The 27,431-nt window shown below is 40.1% G+C and overlaps 1 long non-coding RNA gene across 1 annotated transcript; it reads right to left on the bottom strand.

Moving 5' to 3' along the window:
• Positions 1-4,399: 4,399 nt before the first annotated feature.
• On the bottom strand, positions 4,400-13,816 carry LOC115654098. Its single transcript, XR_004001090.1, has 3 exons — positions 13,646-13,816; positions 13,397-13,453; positions 4,400-4,793 (listed from the first exon to the last, which is right to left on the bottom strand). It is a non-coding gene; the product is annotated as an uncharacterized LOC115654098 (long non-coding RNA).
• Between the last annotated feature and the right edge of the window lie 13,615 nt (positions 13,817-27,431).

Genomic DNA, 27,431 nt, shown 5'->3' with positions numbered 1-27,431 from the left:
GGGCTAAATTCTGCCATTAGTTGCACAAGGATCTCATTATTTTCTATAGGCGCTGCATGCCTGCAGATTTTGACCCTTCTCAAACAACTTTTAGAAACAAACCTCAGTTTTCATGAAACCAGGGCCGCCCAGAGTGGGGGGCAAGTGGGGCAATTTGCCCCAGGCTCTGGGCCCTGCAGGGGCCCCCATGAGAATATAGTATTCTCTAGTATTGCAACTTTTTTTTATGGCAGGGGCCCCTGACATTGCTTTGCCCTAGGCCCCCTGAATCCTCTGGGCAGCCCTGCATGAAACTTGATAAGAGGACATAAACAAATCCACAAGACATTCTCCTTTCTGACAGGCAAAACAGCAGGGGCAAAATTCTATTCAGTTATGTAGGTGCAAAGCTGGAATAACTGAACTACAGTCAGCTGAGTCACTCTGTATTTACCCGAGTGTAACTAAGAGTAGAATCTGTCCCAAGAGCTCAGAAAATGGATGATCTAATTTTCAGGATACTGGCTAAAATTGTGCCCAGTATATGTTTGAGTGGGGAGAGGAATGGAATGGTTGAGAATAGACAGTAGAAAATGTAGCATAACCAAACTTGGACAGTCAATATTTGGCTATTAAACAACAACTTTTTTTCATGTTCTGCCAAAATATCTATCTAACCCAGTTTATTTCATTTGGAGATAAAAATGTGGCCCTATTTCTCCCAACAAATGTCTGATTAATATCCTTCAATTGTTGGCATCTATAACAGCATGAGCTTGTCCCCATATGTCCTGTGATCAGCTTGATTGAGCCAAGAAGGTTATTAACCTTTTAACATGGAATCCAATGCGAAGGTCAGTGGCATACTGTTCAAAGTCTACTATGTCAGAAAATGTTGACCAGCAGAAACTGAATTATCAATGTAACATTATAAAACATAGTTTGTGGGTGATTACTAGACATCAGTGTATTATGTTTTTTGTTACTTAGATAAAAGGAAAAGAATATTACGACATGTTGCTAGAATTGCCAGGCCTCACAGATTAATCTGATGGTTGATTTGAGGGTGGGAAGGAGGAGGAGAAGCAGCTAACAGGCTGGCTCCCAGAGAACACTGCTCCAGATATTCTTCCTTTCAGTGCTTTGTTTTGTGTATAACTTGTTCTTTTCTGCCTGGGATTTATTGTGTACTTCTGGAGTAATGCCTACGAGGGGATATGAGGTGGGCATGGAGAGGAAGGATTTTAGGAAGGGGGAAAGATTGAATTTAGACACTTTTCTTGCCAAAGCTCAGGCATCTGACTCCATATAAAGAGAAGCAGCACTATCTTGCACTCACTGTGCCATGGAAAGCCTGTATTGAATGTTGCATTAAATCTAGAGGACTGCATATAAAATGGGAGGTGCCTGATAAGATGTTTAGAGCAAAGGACTAGGATCTAGCCTTCTGGATTTTGTTCATGCCTCAGTCACTTACTTTCGGCAAGTGACTTAACCCTTCTATATCTTTCTCTACCCATCATAAAAAATCAGTATGATAATACTTCAAAGAGAAGCTGGAAGGTTTGATAAATCTCTTAAGATAAAGGCCCATGGGGCTCAATTCAGTAAGGTCCCTGGTCACATGCATAGTCCCACTGAAATTAATGGGGTACTCAGGTGGTTAAAGTTATGCACATACCTGAGCATCCTGCTGAACTGGGGCCTTTGACAAGTGCAATTATTGCTAACGTGCTGTGTGGAGGTGGCAGTAGCCTCTATTAGATTTAAAATTAGACAAAACAGAATTGGGAGAAAGTTTTATGCTTTTGGCCAGGTTTTCAAAATGGCCACCAAAAAGTACATGCAAATATACTCATTTAGGGTGTACAGACTTAACTACACATGCCAACTGGATAGCTGCGGATGCATTTAGAAACTTTGGTCATGGCAGATGGGCTTGAAAACCAATGTAACATTAACAGAGTCATCATGATCTATGGACCCCCATTAAAACTCCTCATAAACTGGAAGAGATCCTCTACATATTTGTTTAGAAACCACAGAAAATTCTATTGCAGTAAACAATACCAGTATATTATTGGTTAGATCATCAGCTGATGTAAATGGGCCCATTACCAACTTATCTGACAGCTGGATAACTATGATTCTGATCTAGAATCTGAAGGAGACTATGATCATCATGAATTGAGAAGACATTCAGGATATCAGCCAGGAAGTAGAGGGACAAAGACAAGGACCCATTTTTTCCCCAAACAGGGCCAAAAACTAATCCAAGCTGTCATGAAGAAACTAAGGTATCTTATCAGAGAGACTAGACACAATGTCTGTTTTCTTTTCTAGACATCAGTGTAGCTAACCAAGATACAGAGAGGAGTTGAAGTTACTTCAAATATCTCTTGTACTGGTTGTTTGTACATAAACTGACTGTCAAACTCCAAAAATTGTTCAAAGGAAAATCAGACTTGCAGGTAAACAGGATGCTATGAGAAGTTTTCAAAATAATTGAGAACACGCCCATTGAGGTCTATGGTCTTTGGATCAGGCCTAGACTGCAATTTATCTTGAGTACTATAATTGAGGAATAGATTTGGGCTTAAAAATAAAAAATTATATTCAAGACCAAATATTTGGTAGGGTATAAAATGATACCTTCAGTATATATTGAATTATACTGTAATTCTGATTTTAACACTTATCTGAGATTGTTCCATTCACTTGCTTGGATGGTCCAAATTAGCATATGTAAATTTCCTGGTTGTAGTATTGAATACAATATTAAGAAGACATTCATTAATATTGCAATAATAAGTCATGATTTGTCATATAAAAAGAAACTCCTCCAGATATTGTCATGAAATAATCAGTATAATGAAACCCAATTTCTGTAACCTTCACCCAAACGAAAAGAAATGGCTTATTAGAAGGAAAAAACCTACACACACATATATCTTAGGTGGTCAGGTTCATTACCCACATTTCCTAGTAATTTGCAAATCATTTGCAGGAAGTCCCTCTCCAACAAAACTACAGCTCTAACTTGAAATCCTCCAATAACTGAAACGTCAATTCATGTTTCAGAACGGAGTTTAAATGGTCTGTTAGAACCTTGAAGAGGACCTGTTGCCTAATTTGTTTTCCAAAGGGGTTGTGCATTCTCGGCTCCCATTTAAGTCAATGGAGACTGTGTATGCTCCCCACCTTTCAGTTAGGCACTGGAGTTTTGCAACCAGGTTTTGCTGACTCTGAAGGACAAAGCTTAACAAGATAAATCAATATACTAAAGGCTAAATCTACGAGTCTGTTGTAATCATGCAACATTAAACAAATTTCAAGCAAGCAAAGATGTGTAGCCTTTATATTGTTTTTTAAATTGCCATTAGTCATTAAAGAATGAGAACTAACATATGATTATCATATAGTTGGGCAAGAGATCCAGCTTATTCAGCCAAAGAACCTCAGTAAGGTAAGACTCCCTTGGCTCAATTATCGTGTCTCTTAACAAAATGAATAGCTGAAACACTACACAGTGGAACATCAATGTAAATCTATTGTATTTATTTAAGAAGAAACACAATGTACTGTGAAATAAGAGGGCATAAGACTTTGGCAAAAGTGGGCTCCACTCTTGCTTTCCTATTTCATCACTTTTACCTGAAATCTATTAGGTTGTTTTTTATTTTTGGTGCCCTAAAGAATCCCACAAACTGAAAGAGGGTGTACAGAGCCCACCGTGCTGTTTCTGCAGACTGTTTTGTTGTTTTGTTTTGTTCTCCTGACTGGTTCAGATAAAGCAAACAAGCTGCTCTGTCCCAGAGCAATTGCTTCTTTTAACTTTCCAGACACCAGGGGCATTGGTCAGCCAACCAGAACCAATATCCATGTTCCTTATGTAGCAAGTAGTGCACAACTAACCAAAGCACGTCAGATCTGCAATGCACAGAATTTAGAAGTTATCTAATAATAAAGTGCAGAATTTCATCAATACTCAGTTAAACGGCTCCAGTTTCACAAATGTTTTATGCTTGTGAGAAAAAGCATATTTTGACTGGAAAAAATTGCTACAATTATTTTGCCCAGATGTACACTCTGTATCAATCTTTATTTGACTACTTGAACTGGTGACTAGTAGTGATGATGAAGACAATAATAATTAGATTAATTTTTTTCCAAAAAACTATACACACATTAATACACAACACAGCCATGCAAAGCTCTATTCCCCATTCCATGCTTGTCGACTCACCGCAGTGAAGACACTGCGGTGAGTCGACAGGCATGGAATGAGGAATGAAGACACTGCTGTGAGTAGATCTAAGTACATTGACTTCAGCTACGTTATTCACATAGCTGAAGTTGTGTAACTTAGATTGATTCTTCCCCCTCCCCCAGTGTAGATCAGGCCTAAGAATCCAGGGCTGGAGGGGCAGAGGAGGAGACAGAATTCCTTTGAGGCATCTGGGGTTTATGTAATTTCCCACTGCTTGCTTCTTTGCAATGACACAGGGGTTCTGTTCATGTTAGGATAGATGTGTGTTACAGTGATTCCTGGGTGAAGTCCTACCTCTCTTGAGCTTGTAAGAATATGGAATATCCTGGGAGAGAGGGAAGCCCCCACCGGAAACCCAAACTCTTTTAACTGCAAACAAGCAGGCTCCAGCACTGCTGCTTGCTTGTGTTCAACTTAGTGTAGCTGACATCTTCTAGATTGGCAGATCTTTTACTTCCTTAGCTTGTTTACAAATCACACCGGTTCTATTCCTGCAATTCACAGCCAGGGATTATTCTTGGAAGAGTTGACTTGGCAGCCATCCCTGTAGAAGAATGAGAGTCAAATCACTTTTTGTGTGTGTAACTTACTTGTATTGAAAGCACTGGATGGAACACAATGATACAATAAACCTCTGTCATATACACAATGAAGGCCTCAAGTCTGAATTCTCTGCCAACCTGGTCTGCCTTTATTTCTTTGGAAATGGGAGGCAAAAAGAAAACTTGGATTCCTTAAAGCAATCTTGTAAGTTCACAATGTGAAGAACCAGTCTGTGTCTGGAGAAGTCCCCCTCCCACCACTACAAAGGCTACATAAGGGATAGATACAATAATAGTATTTTCACTCTGGGAAGCTCAGGGTTTGGTCCTTTCATGTGCTGAAAGCTGTGTAAGCACCCCACAAGGGGCATGGGAAGGAGGCAGAGCCCTCACCAAATTCCTCAGCTACACTGGCCCACAGATCTAGCTTATCCCAAGGGATAGTGCAGTGTGCACGTTACTCGTATGGGTTGGGGCAAGACTGAATCCTGTGGCATAATCCTTTCTGGAGGTTCTCTGGAGTTGTGCAACTCCATACCTTCCCTAACACAGGCCTGTATAGCAGAAGCGTTAGTGACTAAACTTTGATCTTTATGGCTCCAGTCCTGCAGTTCTCTCCACATGAGAAAACCCTTGTCAGTGGCACTCCACGCAGGCACAGAGATCTGCTGCCATGTGCAACAAGTTCTAGGTTCAGGACCTTAAGCAGTCCCTATAGAGATGACAGAGACCGAGGATACTGTGGTCAGAGCGAATGCAAACAAATGCTTCCTCCTACTCTATTACCAGAGAAGTTTCCCAAAAATATGACTTGGCTGAACAAAGCAGAGCCATAGTATGGCTGGTTACATGTCTCACGAAAGCGAACAGCCCCTGTGTTCTCCAAATAGTCAACTACTCTCTTCATATTTTGATGTTCTAGAAACAGGAGTTTTCTGGAGTCTTTCCACCATTAGAAAAATACAGATTTCTATTTGTGGGGGGTTGGGGAGAGGAGTTCATGCTATTAGAATGAGCAGAATTTAACTGAGAAATGATTGCCCACATTAAATGTGTGCTGATTGTGACTGTCATAACATTTTTCCCAGATCTGGACCTTAGCGTCCAAAATATGGGTGTCAGCATGAAAACCTCCAAGCTTAGTTACCAGCTTGGACCTGGTAAAGCTGCCACCAGCCAGGAATCTATACAGTGCCTGGCGCACTGTGGTCTCCCCAAAACCTTCCCTGGGGGACCCCAAGACTCAGATTCCTTGAGTCTCACAACAAAGGGGAATAAACCATCTCCCTTCCCCCTCCTCCCCTCCAGGTGTTCCCTCCCTGGGTTCCTGGAGACAGATATAGAAGCAAGCTCTGTAAATCTAAACAGAGGGACTCCACCCTCCCTGTTTCCAGTCCTGGAAAACACAAGTATCGAGAGAGAGATAATTTCTCCTCTTCCTCCCTCACCCAGAGGGTATGCAAAGTCAGGCTAGTAAATCTAACACAAAGAGATTTTCCCCCCTTGACTTCTTCCTCCCACCAATTTCCTGGTGAGCTGCAGACTCAATTCCCTGGAGTCCCCACTAAAGAAAAAACTCCAACAAGTCTTAAAAAGAAGGCTCTATATAAAAAAGAAAGAAAAGGACATAAAAATGGTTTCTCTGTATTAAGGTGACAAATACAGGGTCATTTGCTAAAAAGAAAAAAAATGAATAAACAGCCTTATCCAAAAAAGAATACAATTTAAACATTTCAGCAACTACACACATGTAAATACAAAAGAAAACAATATAAACCTTATTGTCTTACTATCTTTGTACTTACAATTTGGAAACAGAAGATTAGAAAGGCAGGAGATAGAAAAATCACTCTCAGAGCCGAGAGGGTCAGACACAAGACAAAGAACAAGGAACTCACACCCAAAACTTCCCTCCACCCAGATTTGAAAAAGTCTTGTTTCCTGATTGGTCCTCTGGTCAGGTGTTTCAGGTTACTCCTTTCCAGGTGAAAGAGACATTAACCCTTAGCTATCTGTTTATGACAGTGACACATGAAAGTCAATGAACACTTTGTGAGTATCGCAGAAAAAAACTCAAATTCCTGTGTCTTAAAGATGTCTGACTCATAATTCTGAGTATTTACCAAAATATCAAACAACTCAACATAACCTGCACAACAAAGACACTTGGTGATGGTAACTTTGAAAGCATGAGGTGAGTCTGGAGTCTGAAAGCAAAGTATAACATAAATAAACAGCTCTATCTCCAGCTGTGGTACACAGTAATTATTTACTAACTGGCTTCATTAGCTGAGCAGAATCCATGTATATTTCCTGACATCCTACAAAAAAGTGGTTGTGAACTAGCCTACAAATATAAATAAAATCAGGTGATATGATGAAATTACATGCCTTCCTCCAAGTGTCCAATTTTTTTTCATGTCACATGACATATCTTTTAACTGAAAAAAGTTACTTTAGATTTGTTAGGCACCTTATGCTTCCTTGCCCCTCATTCCCTTCTGATCTCTACAAACAGCTGTTTAAACTGTTATTTCAGTCGTTCTTTTGAAAGAAATTTGAATGCTCAGCATGGCTGTGAGAACTTCTGTTTTTGTTGAGTTGTAGTGGGGGTATCTCGTTTTCACCAATCTTCCCATCCCTCCTTTAGTTTGTTACCTTCAAGACACTTCCTGCTAGCAAAGGCTTTGGTTTACATGTACTGCTTATAGATAAGGTTTGTCCAGCTCAGCAGCAAATGAGTGTAGCATTCCCGATTAGAGCTGCGCACTATTATATGAAAAAAGCTGATTTTCTTCTTGGCCAAACCAGCCCATAAAATTCTTTGTGGAAATCTTTGCAGAAATTATTAGTGGGGAAAGTCTGTGTGCACACCGAATCTACATGAACACAGCTGGAAAATAGTCATTATAATGAAGAGGGACTGAACTGAGGAAAAAATTACTTTTCTTCCTATATTTTATTTTAATTGGTTGCATTAAAAAGTTTTTCTATGACACACATTCCTCCTGTTTTCAAGGATTTCATTTTCAGAATTAAATCTCCACTCTGAAGAGAGGGAGATCATTCTCCTAAGATTTGTGGGTAGAAAAGACAGCATTCTTCCCTTCCTCATGGAAGATCTATGTGTCTGAGTTACATGGGAAGAGGAGAGATGAGAGAGGAACAGTCATTGTTTCCTTGACACCAGCTATAAGTTAATAGTCCTGTAGGACCCCTCCCACCCCCTTCCCTGATGATTTTCTACTGGATGAGGGGATTTCCCCCACTTATTTTATTCCATTAAAAATAACTTAATGAGTATATTATCACAGATGCACAGCAGCAAGGAGACGGGCTGCACTCTGTTTTGGTGCCACTATGATGGCACAAAGCAGGTTTCAAGTAACTGAACTGGCTTCCTTGGGAAGTCTCAAATTAGTATAGGACATCAGTCAGCTCTGTGGCCCTCTCACTGCCCTGGAAGGAGTTGACCATAGAACATAAGAATGACCATACTGGGTCAGACCAAAGGTCCATCTAGCCCAGTATCTGTCTCCCGACAGTGGCCAATGCCAGGTGCCCCAGAGGGAGTGAAGCTAACAGGCAATGATCAAGTGATCTCTTTCCTGCCATCCATCTCCATTCTCTGACGAACAGAGGCTAAGGACACAATTCTTTACCCATCCTGGCTAATAGCCATTTATGGACTTAGCCACCATGAATTTATCCAGTTCCTTCTTTGTGGCCTGGCCTCTGTTCTATATAGGTTTTATACCGCATTCATCACCATAGTACCTGAGCTCCTTCCAGGAATACATTAAGCAATGTGACTAACATCTGTCACATGTTGTTTGTTCTCTCATCCATTCCCCAGAGAGAGAAGCATTTGCAGTGGAGTAACTTGTTTTGGTAAGGTGTGGTGTGTTTTTTTGTTTTTGTTTTTTTTAACTATACCTGTTGCTATGAGTATATATTAGAGAAGGCAAGGTCAAAAGAAGTGTGTCTAGCACTTGGAGCAGAAAGTAGTGAGGTTTGTGGTGGTCCTGTGGGAATTCACTCCACCATCTCTGACCACCCCCTGAGCAAACTCTTATCTCCTGCCCAGAGTAGCATTACTGTTATTCTAGATTGCTCCTCTGGCACAATGGAGCAAAGTCATTGACCGCAGTCTTCATCCCAGAGCTTCAGACAATCTTTTACATATTTGAAATTCTATGGGAAGCCAGTATAGAGAGTGGAGGACAGGTGTGATGTGCTCATGGTAGCCTGTGTTGCTGAGGAGATTCACTGCAGCATTTTGTACTAGCATTTGGAATTTCCTAAATGCTGAAGGCTTCATGCCCAGTTATATTGCATTGCTATAGTCCAATGACATGAATAATTGATACCAAGTCGTCTTTGTATGCCAGGATTGGACAGAGTCTCCTAGTGAACTGGACATGCTCTATGGACATGGCCATTGTGATGTGAGAGTTCAATGTCAATGAGGAATCCAAGAGTACTCATAGCCTATGCACTGAATTAAACAATTGTGGAAGTGAACTTTCAAACAAAGAAGACAGCACCCTGGCTGCAAACCCTTCAAAATACTTTCTTCTGCCTACCAGCATCACATCTGTTTTGCTCTAGCCATGGGGTGAAAATGTGTTAGATATTTGGTTTTTTTTTTTTGTAAATATTGTAGGTACTCCTATCTATATGATTATCATCATGCTGTCTGCTACATGGGAGTAGAGAGTTAACTCAATTCTGGAGGGTTTTACAAATTAACAGTAAGGCAGGCGATGATTCTAACTCAATTACCAGTGCTCAATGGACAGTACAGTGAATTCACGGCTGGAAGTCTACTTCCGACACAGTTGGTGCCATACATAAATGGCAGTGACCAAGTTTAGGGGTCTCAGGGCCAGGCAAAGAAATCTAAAAATGGATAAAAAGCCTGCCTGTGAACTCAGGGGGAGACACTGACTGAGAGAGAAGCTGGAGGGCTGCAGATGGTCTCACCCGTACCCACAGCTGGGAGTAGGGAAGGATGTGCTGTGCCTGGGACAAGTGGGGTCTACCTAAACTAGCAAGGAAAGCCTAAAGTTTAGGTAAGATAATGTGCATAGGGGCTTCTCTTGTTTTAACTCTTTCCCTCTCTGCTACAGTCCTGTGGTAAATTAAATACTTTGTTTTACAGAGGCTGTTCTGTGTCACTCATTTTCATACTGATCACAGATTGATGAAGGGAAGACACTACTAGGGGTTGGTTCACCTTGCTAAGGACAGATGGTTAGCACATGGGTGCTATGAGCAGGAGATCAAGTTTAAGACTGGAATAAATTGCAGGATTCCATCCTGAGAGAAGTATAGGTGTGGTCACTTGGAAGGGGCGCCCATGAAGAGATCACCAGCGCTGGATCCTCTACACCCGAGACAAAACGGGAGTACGGCCAGCGCTGCAAACAGGGAGTTGCAGCGCTGGTGGTGCCCTGCAGATGTGTACACCTTCAAAGTTGCAGCGCTGTAACTCCCTCACCAGCGCTGCAACTTTCTGATGTAGACAAGCCCTAAGTGAGGGGTCAAAGGGACAGCTCACTGTGAACCATGACACATGCGTAGGAGGAAAAGGCATGGAAAAAAGGATAAAAGCAATATAATATTTCATCTTAACACTTTCAGACATCTACAGCTCTATGCAGAATGCTTCTCTATCCTGGCCCAACATGTGGGGAACATAAGAATCAGACTCTGGACTTTCTTTAGCCTAATACAAAATGCAGCAAAATGGCAAACTAATGATGGCTTATTTCAGCAGGTGGTGGGAAACAAACAGCCCATAATTTACAACAGGCTTGTCTGCATTAGAGAGAGCTATCAGTCGTAATGTATCTCTGTTGCACACTACATCCACATGCAAGTGATTAGAACAATTTAAAGTTTCCTGAATAACTTTTAGTTAAGCTTCAATGAGTTTTGAGGTTCAGTCAATTATATGCCAGTGGAGAATTAATGAGGGGGGTAGAAAACTGGGCTTATAATGGGAAGCTAGTTTCAACTGTGTGTGCTTCTCCATCATCTGCATTTTTATACTGTTAATCATTGTGATATCTGAATGCCTGATTAACTGCACAAGTGAAAAAATAATTACATATTTGCCCACTTGGAATTCAATTAACTTACATAGGCAGTCAAATGGAGGACTTCCACACACATTTCTGCATATATATCTCTTCTTTATGACCATTTACCCATAATACTAATGTGAAGAAGGACCCAATATACTGCATGTTGAGAGATCCTGTTAGAGCAGCACAAATGAAGACAAACGTAGGTGACAAAAACAACCTCATTGGAATTTCAGAAAAAAGTCGCTCAGACTCGATCCCAAGCTGTAAAAGATAGTCTACACAAAGGCAACAACATGATATATTTTTTTCCAGGCCTTACCCTGGCTGCTAAGGTCAGACCACATGAATTTATTATACACATAAAAGCTTTTTCTTATTAGCAATGGGGAAGAAGCCACCATTTGGTTTCTTGCAAAACTGAGGGTCATCAGTGAGAACAACAGTTCTATTTTCTGGGACTGTGCTGACGCAAAAGACTTGGCATATGAAAGAAATCACAAGCAGAAGATGCAGAGGGAGATGAGGAACATGAGTAAAGCATGGAAAAATTGGATTAAAGCAAATATCTGGCTTTGCTTTCATCCTGGGATAATAAAAAATACTCATTAATTTGTTTATGGTGTTGCTTTGCATTTAAAGTTACAGGAATTTTATTTTGCTAATGCTCATATGCAAGTGAGTAACTTTACTCACTAAGTAGACCCAACGAACTCAAAAGGATTATTCACATGAAAAAAGTAAAATCTAGAGAAACTGCTTGCCTCTTCCTGTGCTGAGCGCAATGACCAGTTAGATATATTAAAATGTTGTCAGTCTCCGTTAAAATGGAAACATTAACAGAGAGAAACTTTCCAGTTCTTTGAGATGACTCAAAATATCCACTTTGCTGTGTATTATTCTGAAGACTTCAAGCAGTAACTAGAAACAAACTTTTAGATTTGGTGCCAGGAGGTCAAGACAGTTAACACACCACAACAAAATTACTGAAAAGGGATTTTCAAAAACACACTTTATACAATGCTAGGATCACTGTACTAAACTCTGTGTTCCTCATGTAATTGCAATAAGCAAAATACATGTTGGGGTCTTGTGTGCAAAAAAACTTTATAAATACACTAAATAGCATTTATGCACATTTTTGCACTTGAAAATATTAACCTTGCTATAACCTATCTGTGAATTCCCATAATACAAGAACTAGGGGTCACCAAATGAAATTAATAGGCAGCAGGTTTAAAACAAATAAAAGGAAGTTCTTCTTCACGCAGCGCACAGTCAACTTATGGAACTCCTTACCTGAAGAGGTTGTGAAGGCTAGGACTATAACAGCGTTTAAAAAAGAACTGGATAAATTCATGGTGGTTAAGTCCATAAATGGCTGTTAGCCAGGATGGGTAAGGAATGGTGTCCCTAGCCTCTGTTTGTCAGAGGATGGAGACGGATGGCAGGAGAGAGATCACTTGATCATTGCCTGTTAGCTTCACTCCCTCTGAGGCACCTGGCATTGGCCATTGTTGGGAAACAAATACTGGGCTAGATGGACCTTTGGTCTGACCCAATACGGCCGTTCTTATGTTCTTATGAAGTCGCACTCTATATGATTTTATAAATATATGCTAATGAGTGAATAGAATGTAACTGGGTCTGGGTTTGCAGAAGGGCTAGCAAGTTTGGCTCAAACCAGGCAGGGCACTGAAACCCTAAGCTGACAGGGCAGGAAAGCAGGGACAGAAGTAGCCTTGGCACATCAGGTGGCAGCTACCGGGGGGGTTTCTGTGTCCCAACCCGTCACAATACCTTCTCTTCATTCAGTCACACTAAAGCATTTTTCAATCTTTTCTCCACAGTCACGAGGGCTACTTACTGTTTTTAAATGAAAGCTGTGATTGTTATCACTTTTGATTCCAGGAGCTGGAGCTTTTTAAATAATAAAACAAACCAAATGCTGCAAAAAAAGTTGTAGCTCTTTACAGGGTACAGTTTGACTGACTGAAACACCTTTATACTGGTATAACTGGGCCAACATTAAGGGGATTGCACTAATTTAACCAGATCCATGTTTTTTTAGTGATTTAGTCAAATGTGGTGCAAATACTGTGGGTACACAAGCCCCTTTTAGGATAAACACCCCACCTTCCCTCCACCTGTTTTCTATTCTAGCTGTGCATGTCCTCATTATTCATATACATGTCTAATCCTTCTTTGATTCAGACTAAGCCCTTAGTCTCAATGGTATCTCAATATTTATCTCAAATTCAAAAGGCTAATTGTGCATTATATAAACAGACAATTTCTTATGAGTTTTAAAGTTGTTTCTCACTATTGGGTATATCCACCCCTAAAATTCAAAATGAAGCTCATGGGATCATATTGAAACTGCTGATTTTTTTGCATAATTCCGGGACTAACGTATCGTTTCTTGATCTCTGTTCTAAGTGTGTCCTTAGCTCAGTTCCATGAGCAATGTGTTAGTGTTAGAACAAGTAAAACCAAAAGGGAAGAAAACTCACCGTACTTTCAATCCAGTTCTTCTGAAAGGAAAGCTGTTATCTCACTGCCCTTCAGTGCTGCATTTGGAAAAGATTAATTCAAAACTGTGAAATTAAAATGTGATGAGTGACAGTTCCCAGAAAAACAGCTGCTGCGTTAGATTTCATCGTTGCAAGACTGATCAGCTCAACTTCTGGCCACTTTTTTCCACTGGCACTGAGCCTCAAGGATAAGAATTATTGTTTTTCTACTAGCTATTTCCAACTCACCTGCTGACTTCATGAGTTAAGAGATTTAATGGAGTACAAATGGGGGAATATTCTTAGGCCATTTTTAGTAAAATTCTGCTCTCAATAATACCCAGTCCACTGATGAGGGGCTATATGTGATGTAGTGAACCCAGGTAATAACAGCCATTCTAGAAACTGCCCCTACCCTGCTGAAAGCTTGTTCCACTGTGTTCTCAGTTTTTAAATAACGTTTCACTAATGTAACATGGAGCTCACAAAACCCTCTATGCAGACTAAAACTGTGACAATAATGTTTGTGGTGGCAACATTTGCAGGTTGTTGAGCAGATTTTTTAGACCTTTGTTTTGTAATCAGTTGGGCATTAAATCAAACTTTTTTCCTTCTTGACTATGATAAGAAGCTGCTTAGAATTCATTCCATGGAGCTGAGCGCCTCAGCAGGTTACCAGTAATATGCTAAGCAGATGACCACATAATGAATTATGGTGTACATAAGAGGTAGTAAGAGCTTGTACAAGGACTGGGAATTTAGTGGTCATGAAGGCAGGTGACAATAGTTAGTAAATAGGTGCTGTAAATACAGATTTTACCAGATAATTATGGGGCAGAAAATAAACCAAGTAACACTGGACCAAATTCATCTACAATCCACTGGGAACTACTTATATTCACTGAAAACTACTGATTTTTAGTTTATTTTTTTATAGAGTACCACTTGTGTTCAGCACTGTACAAACCCAGGGACTGATCCTAAATGGCCCTTACACAAGCATCCCAACAGCAATACATTCTTGCATGAGAGTTATCCTGAAGACTCATGCTTGGAGATTACAATCTAACAGCCCTATCCTGCAATCCCCACTCATGTGAGTCGTCTCGTTGATTTGGGCGCTAAATTAGAAACAGATGATATAGTCTAAACATTAGACGTTCCAAACTGTAAGGTCTACAGGCTTTTTGAAGCTATATTTAGGAAGCTGAAAATGATATATAAATGTGTATGCACTAGGCAGCCAAGGCAGCAGCCCTGGAAGAACTGAATGTCTGTCTCTTGACGCTGGCAGATGAAAGGCTCCTGACAATCCTGCCATCTCCATGTGCTTGATTAGCTCTTCAAACACTGATACCTTGGCAGAGACACTAGACTTCATCATTCCAGGCCCTATGCACACTCTTATCCCTAGAACCTGGGGAATCCCTGTCAAGCTACTACTGGTCTTCCGCAAGCCCTCATGATCTCCTAAACCTCCACCCCTTTCTCTGTCCCCCAACATCTCCACTAGCTACTGAGAATCCCAATGAGCTCTGTTTTATCCCACACCAAGTTCATAAGTGGTATGAACAGAAAAGAGCTGATAAGGGAGGGAGGATGGCAGCATCAGAAAATAGAGGTAGCTGATGTGACTAGGGCAGTCTGCTAATCCTCACATAGCTCAAACAATTTATTCAGAATAAGGGAAATAACTTTGATGTGATTATTTCTTTTCCAAAAGTGGACTTTGGCCAAGATGCTTTTAAAGTTTGTCAGTTTGATATTTAGACTTTGTGGGCATAGTGGGGTTTCTAGCTAAAGAGAATCTCCCTGTCCCCCCAAATGTGCAGAAAACATAGCCATTATTTAAAGTAGTGTGACACTACAAAAATTGCACAGAAAATTCAATTGTCTGAAAAGTTATTGGGCCAAATTTAGCAAATAAATACAGTGAGAAACAGGGGGATTTTAATCCTGTTTGGAGATATGGATAGCAACTCTATAGTTAAGGTTATATTGAAATTTATGAGATAATTTGAGAGCCATTGTTTTGACCTTTTTAATCTGTTCCAGACAACATAATGCATCTCAGATTATTTAGCATAAACCCAACTGCAAAATCCAAGATGTAAATAATAATAATCAGTATGTTACGTCTATTGTTGATCTGGCCAATACAGACTGTTGTTTTGTTTGTCCTTAAAGTTATGAGATTGACATTGCAAAACCAAATCATTTGTTAAAAAAAAAAAAAGTTAAATTTCATTTTTCCTTTTTACCATTTTTTTTAAACAAAACAACCATTTTTCTCCTAAAATTAACCCTAATGAAAAGGTTAAAATGGCAGTCTTTATAGTGCCAGCAAACTCTCTAGGAGATAAGTCCTGAAATGAAGATGCTAACAGTGGTAATTTTACTTATTGCCAGTCTAGGAATCCCCTCAGACTCTAAGTGTGTGAATGAGTCACCAGTCTGTTCTATATATAGATAACAGCAACAATCCCACAGCATGAGAGATTGATTAATATTCGTTAGGCAGCAATTCCTTTGAAATAGCTCTATAACTTGGCCAGGGGAATGATTTTAGGCAGCCAAGAAAAGTGCAGTTTTTCTATGTTGTATCCAAAAGGTGATCAGTTTTAAGCTATATGTAACTCAATATCTGAGTAGTGAATGGTATGGGAAAAAATTAAGTTATGCTCATATATGTGTTACAAGTGAATAATTACAACATGCATTTTTGTACAAAATACTACATAATCCATCCACTAATGGAAAGTAGATCTAATCTAACACTGTAGTACCTTCCTTTTATTGTCTAATACCTCATATCTGGAGATGACAAGCCACCTAACAAATCCCTGTAATCTACATTTACTCTCCCCTCAGAAGCTCTCATCCCTGTGGGCAAGCCAAACTGCTGCAACTTGACAGGATTGCCAAATGTGGTATTTCCAGAAGTCATTATTTAACATTTATATTGTGGTGGTATCTAGAAGCCAACCATGTCAGATGTCATTATGCCAGGCAGAGTGCAAACATATTGCAGTCCCTGCTCCAAAGAGCTAACCATCTTAAACTGATGCTTGTATGAAAACTCATGTGAGGTAACTAGTTGCAATGATGTTTACAAATGATCGCTCTTGAGTAGGGAGGAATTAAGGCTAATCGTAGCATAAATTATATAAAAACAAAGGGCCCCCAGATGACTTTTCAGGAAGAGTTGGTTGCTTCTGAAAATGGAAGAAATTAGTAAAATGAGCTGTGGGAGGGGAGGGAAAAGTGGAGCACAGAGGTGTGGCAATGTTGTTGGAAAGCCAGTAGGGGAATGGAAGTAAGGAAAACAATCAATGTGATAGAGGTGCTGCTATGCAAAAATGAAGGATTTAATATGTGTCAGTCCATCTGCTCAAGCTTAAATTACTATTACATTTGATGGCAAAACTTTCATAAATGGAAACAATTCAAATGTGGCAGCCGTTACTATGGATAGACAGAAGCATTTGTAGAAGAATAGATGCTCTAGCTGTGTGACTACGAGCACTCTGTAATTGATGGTCTATAACTAAGTATATCCGTGTTTATTTTCCTCATGCCAGAATGATGAATAAAATAGGACAGGAACAACACAATAAGAAGTGATACACAATGGGGACTGGATAGCTTGGAGTATGTAATGGGTCAGAGAAACATTCTGCTGTAAGGTCATCAACTCAAATCCAAGTCAGTAGTACCCAGAAGTGTTGCTACCATTTAATTGCTGTTCAGTGAATCAGACTGACTAGCCTTAGTCAAGTAGACAGTTGGTTAGTACACCAGCCCTATGCCAGGATAACTCCTTTGCCATGCCTCAGCTGTTTGGCTGGGGCACCCTCTGGGTTTTGTGGATAATGGGCTGCAGAAAACTAACAGAGCCCTATTACATTTCAATGTGGAGAAAGATATTTCTCTCTTCCACCCTAACCTGTCCACTACTGACCCCCTCCCACTGTGTGAAACCGATTGTTATGATGTAGCAGTAGGGAAGCAGGTCTTGAAACTCCAATTCAGGGCACTTTGGTGGGGCAGCATTAGAAAACTTGTACTGGTTTCTTTAGATCAATAGGACTCAGTCTGGCACCTTTTATGAACAATCACTTCTTTTTTTTTTTTAAATTGCTGTTCTGTTGAGAGGGTCATTTGAGTCCAAAGTGCAACAACAAAGCTCACAGTTTCCCAGTTTTGATGCCTTCTGGCAATTTGAGTTTCAAATGTCTAATCTGGAACAAAGGCGGTGCAGAAAAACAGGGTGACTCAGTGTCTGAGGCAGCATACGAGACAGCTAGTAAACAATAGCCAACCAGCCTTATCTGGATTTTAGGAGCCTGCACAATGATTTCACTGAGCATGGATTTTTCTTCTCCATGTGTGAACTTGCTGAAAATTGGAATCATTTAGTAATTATGGAAAATCTTTGTTATTTAATACTTTTTATTTCAGTTTTCAAAACTTTAGGCCCCAGATCACTGACAAAGAACTAATGTAAATTCTAATTGGATCATGATCTATTACTATAACTTCATTTCATGAGAAGTATATTCAATTTATTATTGAAAAATTATTGGCTTAGACCAAGGGTTCTCAAACTGGGAGTCTGGACCCTTCAGGGAGTCACGAGGTTATTACATGGGAGGTTCGCGAGTTGTCAGCTTTCACCCCAAATCCTGGTTTGCTTCCACCATTAATAATGGTGTTATAAATTAAAAACACATTTTTTTATCTATTTAAAGGGGTCACACTCAGACTTGCTATGGGAAAGGGGTCATCAGTACAAAAGTTTGAGAACCACTGGTTTAGACATAGCAGTCTCATATAAATGGCTTTTAGCTGTGAGGCATATACATCACCTAAATAGTCTCCACATTTTTATTGTCCTTATTGCTCTGCATTTATCATACAGGAGGTCTCAGTATTTAAGCTAGTGAGGTATATAACAGAGAATTAGAAAATATCAAAGTGAATTGAATCTGACAAGAGAGAGGTTTTGATCAAGACAAGAAAATCCTAAAGGTGTGTCAGAACTGAGAACATCACTAAGATCAGTTAATTAGATGGATATAGGTGGGGAATAGATGCATCTTATACATTAATACAAAATGTTCTTTGCTGTTTTACTTTGCCACTCAGCACCAGTGCACTGTGCCAAGTGCAGTTCTGATTTGCGTCACTACTAATGGAGACTAGTGCCAAAGCTAATTAACAGAGGGATAGCATAGATAACCTTATAATGCTGAGGCTTGTAACAAGGTGAGAGTTTATTGTAACAGTATAATGTTCATTTTTACTAGGCACAGTTTGGATACAAAGGTAATGACTGAAGTAATTTTTATTAATTTTGAAGTCTCTTCAGTGAAGAAATTCAGCTAGCTGAATATCTTTAGCTTGTTCCTGAAAACAAGATGTCTTTAAAGAAAGCTAGTCAATTCAGTGCTTCGATTACAAAACTGACTTAACTGTGAAAGTCAATGCTGCCTGCACATAGACACCGGCAGACAAACTGGATGGAAGGGGATTTAGACGACAGTCGAGGAGTGTTTTTTCAAGGCTGTGCTGATAGGCTGACGAAGAACAGCTGACAGACTGGGAAATCCATTGCCAGGGAATTCAGTGAGTCCGTGCTGAGTCACCTTCTGCCCTACGTGACAGGAAAAAGAGCACAGCAACAGTTGCTGGATTAGCATGCAGTCTAAAGAAGTGATCAGAAACTTCCCCCTTTCAGAAAGGGCAGCCTTGTCTGGCAGGTCACCGTAACACCACTTGAATAATTGGACACGTGACACTGAAAACCTTGCAAAATTGGGAATTTAACACTAGAAATGGCTAAATTTCACACATAGTCACTTGGATAGTCTAAATCCATGCGCTGTCATCTTCAACAAGGACTCCATTTATTCCCACTCTTTTTATGGCTGCAGGCGTTACTCTGACCTTTTTATTATTTTCATTTATAAAAAGAATTACTGGAAGAATGGATTAATAAAACAAGCTAGAATTGAATAGTATGTAGCAGAACTTCAGACTTTAATAGATGTGGAGTGTGTTAACAAACCCCGCCCCCCCCCAACATTCTAAAAGCCCTGTTAAAATCTCATCTTTTGATTCGCTTTGATATCTATGGTAAAGCAGTGTGGAAGACTTGCAGCACAAAACTCCAAGCTATGCAACTCCCCCAGTTTGGGGTTTTGGTCTAAACCAAAATTCAAATCAGTTTGAGGAGTTAGTTGAACTTAACCTGGGGCAGTCTTTTGACTTCTGCATCAAAATCTTACAAAAATCACTACTTTTGTGTGTCAAATAAAATGTGGTTTGTAAAGCCCATCTGGATATCACTTATTTGTATGTGAACTGATTAAAATGTTTATGTAAACTGCTGGGGAGTGAAACTGCTGAGTTGAATATAACTCTGTTTGGAGGCATTATGTAAACTTCAGCTCCATGCCTTGTAGAAAACATTTGAGAAAAGCCAGTTAACATAGTATTATTATTATTTGTATTACTATAGTGCCTACGAGCACCTGTCATGGACCAGGACCCGATTGTGCTAGTATGGTACACTATTTCAAAGCTCCCATCCTAAGGGTCAAATTCTTCTCTCAGATACTCAGCACATCTCCAATTTTGTAAATAATTTATATCACTGAGGCTGAAATCAGCTACTTCTCAATATATGACACTCCATCTGATTGCACCTGGCTTCCAAAATTAATACATCTTCAGATCTTCCTGTTGTCCATAGTTGTTCTAACTAACCTCTAAAGAGGCAGTTGTTAAGTATACTGGTTTATTTTATTTATGCTACTATCTTTACCCAGTCAGGCTTGGATATTTTCAGACAAGGTTAAGATTTTCAAAAAATGACTTGGGTTTAATATCTTTTTGGGGTACTCAACTTGACACCATGTAAAATGAGAACCCTGATTTTTTCAGAAGCAGATGCTCAACACTTCCTGAAAATAGGCTCCTTCAAGGTGTCTCCAGTTGAGCACCCAAAATATGAGCTACCTAAAATTACAGGTCACTTTTGACAATCTTGGCTGTATGTTACAAATGAGTGAAATGCTTCATAACTAATCTCTTTCTGAACTGAAACAAACATTCTTTAATGTACAGAATCAGCAACTCCTCAACTCCCTTTCTTCTTTTAAATTCAATTCTCTGTGAAATTCCACATACCCACCAGCAGACTATCCTTCCACCACTCTTCCAGCTTCCCTCTGACCTGTCTGACCCCTCCCTCCTCTAGCCTTTCCTCCACTGGCCCATACAACCATTAAAGGATTTTTCCAATCATATATTACTTGGATTGTGTTGCCCAACTGTATCTCTCTCTGCCATGTTGAAACCTTGCTTGAGCTGTAGGACTAGATACATCTCAGATTTTACTGCACACCGGAAAAAGTAAGAATTGAAAGGCCTCAGCACAGAGACAGCCAAATGCACAATGTATTTTTAAAGACGTATATTATAGTGACCTGGATGACAATGTATGGGAGAAATATCACAGAGGGCTGGATGTGAAGAGACAGAATGGACAAAGGGCCTGCCTAGAGTGTGTAATGATAGGTTACAAAAGGCTGGACTAAGGAAGGGGGATGGAAAAAAAGGTCTTGCTGACCTGATGAAGGAACGGGGAGAGAAGAGTTGCAGGTACTTAGATGTAAAGAAAAAGGAGATAGAGGTCTAAGTAGGAGTGAGGAAAAAATGGGCATATGACTTAAACATTGTACTTCTGCAGATTTGCTAAAGCATTAGGTTCAAATAAAATAGCCCAGGAGTTCTCAGACTTTTTGATACTGTGGGCCACTTCTTAATAGAAATTGTCTTGTGGACAAGCTCCTCTCCCAGTCACAGCCACACGGATTGCCTCACCTCACATAACATGACATCCATGAGGTAATTATAGCAATTGCTTACACAGAAAAGTACTACTAGTAAAGCACGTAATGAATTTTTGCTGTATTTAGTTTGCTTTATCAGCTGGATATAAGGAAAGCCAGCAGCCTGTGACCTGTTGTCTTCATGGACCAGCAAGTATTCCAAGACCAATAGTGATCCACTGGCCACAGTCTATGAGCCTCTGAAAGAGTCAATAACAACATAAACCCCACTCATTCCAAAATTAGATAAAGAGCAAGATTTTAACAGTATTTGCAATACCTAACTGATTTAGGATCCTACATCTTATTTTCAAATGAGTTTTAGGCACCTAGGAAACTAAATCCTATTGGCTTCCAAGTTGGGATTTTGGCTCTTAAGTGCCTAAATCCCTTTTGAAAATGAGACTCAGGTTCCTAAATCAGAAAGACATTGCAATGCTGAGTGCAGAAATGCCTAAATACCATTAAAATTCTAGGCCAAAGTGTTGACTTCTGCATTTATCAGTGCTAGCTAGGATCAGAAATTGCAATTTTTCCAGCTGAACAATTTTTCATCTGAACATTTGTTAATTATTGGACAATGCTATTTAGATGGCTATTCTGGAAATACAGAATGAGTTTCCTAGTTATGGTATTTCTTTGGTGAAAAGCAGGCTCTAGGAACAAAAGTGTTTAAAATGCACTTATGCTCTGAAAAGTGATTATGTAAAAATAGCTTCAAGCGGTCTTCTGTATATTACCTATCCACAATTTTCAGATTAAAATTGCCTGTTTGCAAGTAAAAATGTGTTTCTAACTACCAGCCCTGCAAGTCAACCTGGGACCTGATATTCAAGCAGGGTTCTTTTCTTCTTGTGCATCACCAGCAATAATTGAGTTCCAATTGCAGAATTCTTACATATTCTGTTGAGATATGTGTGAACCAGAACAGAGACTGTCTTATTCTTCTACTAAGAGAGGTGAAAACAGAGGTATCAGGTCTGCTGGGTAAGAAGGTTCTGTTTTTATATAAGTGCATCAACATATTTTTTTAAAAAGAAACTTCTAAGGGTATAAGTACGGAGAAAATAAATGGCCTTATTGTTCTGGGCTGAAATTCAAACATTGCATAAGACAACATGTACATATACATCATACCTGCACCAGTGAGCAATATATATAGTTTGTATAAGATACTTGGACTGGTTTCTAGCTGAACAGGAATAACAAAGCTTCTATTGGCTTGGCTGGAAGAAGATTGTTTCTGACTCACCCTCATAAAAGTTGTTTCCTATGGTTTGGAGGCTCAGGTCCCATAAATATGAGATTAGCATAAAAGGGCCAAAAACTCTGACCTAAATGCAGCTTTCAGTTATATTCATTTACCCAAGGATTTCACTGAAGCCACAGGGGTCACTCCAGATACACACCAATTCCTCACTGAGTGGAATCTGGCCCACTGATTGACTTAAATTTAATTACACCAAGTAGCAAGTTTGGCCCAGTAAATTCAGCCATCAAACCAGGAGCGCTTCTAATTATTCCATTCAGTGTACTATTTTCCTCTAGCTTGTAGCCCAGTCAGTTTGTTATCGTTTCAACACTGAGACTTTGGGCCATATCGCTTTCAAACCTGCTAATCCTACTCAGATTCTTTGTAGGGCCGCCTCCCAGGTTTTCAGAAGCCAGATCAGGTAAGGCTAGTTCTCTTTTTGTCATTGGCTATTCAAATTATAGGGCCATGGAACCAGTCTTGAAGTGTAAGGGCCAAATTCTACTCTCACTTATTTGTTGAGAGTTATCAGGATGAGGTTGGCACAGGCAAGGAAAGACTTAACTGTTCTCTCACCCAGAAAGGGAGCCACTTGAGTATAAGGATGGAAGCCCATTGTTGGAACTGTGAGATGCTGCACTGCTTTGTTGTGGTTCAACTTATCCTGTATCGGATAAGGACTGTCAGCCCAGCCTCTTCCACCAGTAGTAAACTGGCTTAAAAATCAGTTGTAAATATATAAATGTGAATGTTCAACTGAAGTAAAATTAATCTGAAGTATAATAACCCTTTTAATCATGTGGAAGGTTTGAATTTGATTGGGAGATCAGCAGCTGATGTCAGCATCCTCCATAAAACAAATCTCACTTGTAAACAGTTGGGTGAGTCAAACTCATTTCCTTGGCTAACAGGAATAAGATTTCATAAATGTATAGCAATCCCATTTTACATTAGCAACCAACTGTATGATATGATCATCAACTGATGTGGCATGGAGCCAGGATGGAGGGAGCTGCTCCTCACTCCCCTTTCTGGGAAGGGAGTGGATAAACACAGTTGTTTTTGGAAAATCTAGTAAGCTTTGTTAGCATGTGGCCCCCTGGAACTGTGTATAATTTTTTAATATTGCTGTCTTTATATAATGCCTTTGATGGACTGGCACATTTCCTTTACTATTCTATATGTGATCTCTTGGTGAATCTATGTGCTTTCCCATTTTATAAGTTAATTCAACATGTTTAAATATGAGGTGCAAAAATAAAATGGTGAGAGATTCATTTAACAACTCAGAAGCTAAGTTAGAGACCATTCGTGCACTTGTACTATGCATCTATAGTGGGGTGGTGAGTACCCTCAAATATGGTTTACTTCAGTGGAAACTTGAGGAAGCTCGGTTCTTGTAGGGGGCCTCAGCACCTCATTGGAGCAGGGCTTTATGTAGATAGACAAGTGCAGCAGAGAGAGAGTTCTTCACTATGCCATCACTGGGGCCCTACAAATTCAGTCCATTTTGGTCAATTTCATGGTTATAGGATTTTTAAAATAGTAAATTTCATGATTTCAGCTATTAATCTGAAATTTCATAGTTTGTAATTGTATGGGGCCTGATCCAAAAAGGAGTTGGGGGGGTTGTAAGATTATTGTGTGTGTGTGGGGGAGTGCGGTATTGCTACCCTTATTTCTGCATTGCTGCAGCTGGAGAGTGGTGGCTGCATAGCTCCACTGAAGTCAATGAAGATACACTGATACACCAGCTGAGAATCTGGTTCTGTGTTTATCCTGTTGTATTTTACATTTAAATCTTGAGCCTGAATGGAAACTCAGAATGTGGAAACAAACAACAGCATTCAGGAAAATTAATTAGGACAAAACCGTTTCCCCATATGAATGAATAATACAAATCATAGTGTAATTCTCCATAACTCTTATTATGCTTTGGAATTATAGTTGTAATTATCACTTATTATGCTAGACAGATTGTTAAACCTTCTGATTTTAATACTTCGGGGTCAGCCTGTGATTTAAAGGCTGCCTGAACCAGGGGGAAGGAGGAGAGCTACAAAGTTAACCTGCAGCAAGGTCAGCCAGTCACACTTACACATAGGGGCTGGAACTATAGGTACTGGGGGTGCTGTCACATCCCCTGGCTTGAAGTGGTTTCCAACATATATAGTTTGGTTTAATGGCTCTCAGTGTCCCCACTATAAAAATTGTTCCAGCATCCCTGCACTTACAATAGGGGCTGCACTGTCACATCAAAGAGCGTCACACTCCCCCACCCACTTTCATAGGGTACAGTGTGGGTTGCCCTCCGAGCCAAATGAATATTGCTACCGGTAGTGGACTGGAAGCAAAACTATGGCTCATCCTTTATCTCATTCCTCCCATCTCCCTTCCTCCCCCATTACCCTGTGACTAATCCCTAAATATGAGTGGAGCAAAAGGGGGAGAAGGCTCCTTGTGCCTTCTCCCACTCTCCGCTTCCCCCACTGTTTATGTACCCATTCAGGGCTGTCACTATTTAGTCAACCTATACCAAGGCTTCTGATCCTATCAGCAGAATACTCTGCAGGCTCAGTGAGTGACTGCAACAGAGACCAGACAGTCAAGTACATTTTCCCAGCACACAGTAAGGGTGTGATAATATGTTGCATTACTATAGCACCTGCCATCAGAGAATTCCAAGGCATTTTACAAGGGTTAATTCAATAAATTCTACAGCACTCCAGTGAGGTATAGAACATGATAAAGTTATGTTTTCTTTTTTCCTTTACTTAGTTCTGATGACCTTACATTGGGATTTTTAAAGGGAGAAAAGGAGTTAAAATTAAAGTTTTGAGTAATTCAAAACCACTGAGTTTTTCAGTTTCATAACGTTAGCATTGTACTTTATTATTTATATTGAAGAAGTAGTGCCTGTCGATTTCAACCAGGTCAAATCCCCATTGAGCTAAGCTCTGTACATATACTAAATTATAATTCCTATACCAAAGACCAGATCTTTATTTTGGTTTCTTTCTGTGTAGACTTGCATATCTTGTGAGTTTGGGATTTGAATGAAATTGCTGTGTTTAACCTGGTTTCACACTGAAATTCTAAATTAGTACAGGTGTGCTCAAAAGTAAACCCAGTTCACTTGAAACATTGGTGGTTTAGCAAGCCTCAGCGACAGTGTTTACAAATCTGGGCTGTTTCACATTTGTAACAATATCTGAAACCAGTTATTTTACCTGGATTCAAATTTAATAGCAAACATTTCACACTGTTTGTTAATATCCCAAGTTATAGTAGTTACATGGCTTCAAAATTTCTCTTAATTGCTCTCACAATATGTCTTTATTATGCAAGGGGGTTGGGCAAACTCTTATTGAAGCTGGTGGGTGTAACTGCTGCCCTTCATACAGGATAAATGTAAGAAACAATCAAGCTCTTTCATGGAATCATGTAGTTGAAAAAATAGGAGCCACCACCCAAAACATAGGCACATGGTAATGCTTGAGTAAAAGCTGAACTATGTGGCCCAAGCAGTTTCCCTGGAGACTGACATAGCAAGAGCAGGAGCAGGCACACTGATTGGTGGATCTGTGTATATGAGAGAAATAGGAGAAACACACAGAAGGACACGAAGAAGCAAAGAAACCTCAGACCCTGAGGGAAAAAGCAAAGAAACCTTTTGGGACAAGTGCCCCAGGAACTCACAGCCCTGCCGCCCAGAGCATTGTGTCGGTCGCAGAGCGAGCTGAGGCTGTGGGGGGAGGAGGAACAACAGGGGAGGGGCCGGGGGCTAGCCTCCCCGGCCAGGAGCTCAGTGGCCTGGTAGGAGGGTCCCACAGGTTAGATGTGGCCCACGGGCTGTAGTTTTCCCACCTCTGTGCTACTGCGATAGGTGTATCAGAGAGAAGGAGAGAGAAATCAACGGGGTTTTGTGGCTGTGGCCCAATCCCATTGAAGTTAATGGAGGTATTGCCATTTGCTGCACCATGGCTTTTAATTTGCAGGAGTAGCTGTGAAAGGCAAGAGTTTCAGTTCATGAGAGGAAAGGAAGCCAGGAGCAACCCCATCCTTATGACTGTACTTACAGTAGTTCAGTGAAGAGCTTCTATTCTGATGGGGTGTTTACAGGGTATCTGAGGTGGCTTCTTCTAAAGTGAGCCTTCTGAGTTCAGGTAGAGGTTCCTAGGAGCCCTTTCTAATTTCTTCATGGACCATAGTTTTTGGACTTGGTGAGGGTAAATGATACAGTTACAAAAAAATATGAATCTGTTCAGACCAGACCTCTTTAATACGGTGGAATTACATTCTTACACCACAGGTTCAAATTGATTTGACATTAATATTGTTGAATCTCTGTACCTTGACTGCAAAAGATTCTCTGCTTTCAGAGCCCATTCCCAGTACAGAGGGCAAGAATATGGCTTGACTCATGAGCAGCCAGGCAAAGAGCCTGGCTCTTTGGAAGCCCATCTATAGAATATGGGGGAACAGCTTCCCATGAAAACACTCCTTTCCTGAAGCACCCTTCCTCAGCTCATCCCTCGAGCCAGAGCATCTATTGGCCTGGCATAAGAATGTGCCAATGCATCATGCCAGGGTTAAGTTTCAGTGAATTTTATAGGTAAACCTTGTAACTGCGGGCTAAAAATTGGTACCTAAAACTGTGACCCTTATTTATTTCAGTGGGAGGTTCTGGGTGTTCAGCATGTTGGGAATCTTTCATTTATTTTAGTGCCTAAATATGAATTTAGGAATCTTACTTGAGATGTCTCTTTTTGAAAATCTTAGCCTATGATGACAGCAGCCACTGGAGTCAGTAGATACTGTGACGGGGCCCCCCATAAGGCTTTATGGAATGTGCTTATGAATGTATATATGACATAACTGGAAT

Source organism: Gopherus evgoodei, chromosome 6 (assembly GCF_007399415.2).
Source record: "Gopherus evgoodei ecotype Sinaloan lineage chromosome 6, rGopEvg1_v1.p, whole genome shotgun sequence".
Lineage (NCBI taxonomy): Eukaryota > Metazoa > Chordata > Testudines > Testudinidae > Gopherus > Gopherus evgoodei.
This window is presented reverse-complemented; position numbering and strand designations above follow the sequence as displayed.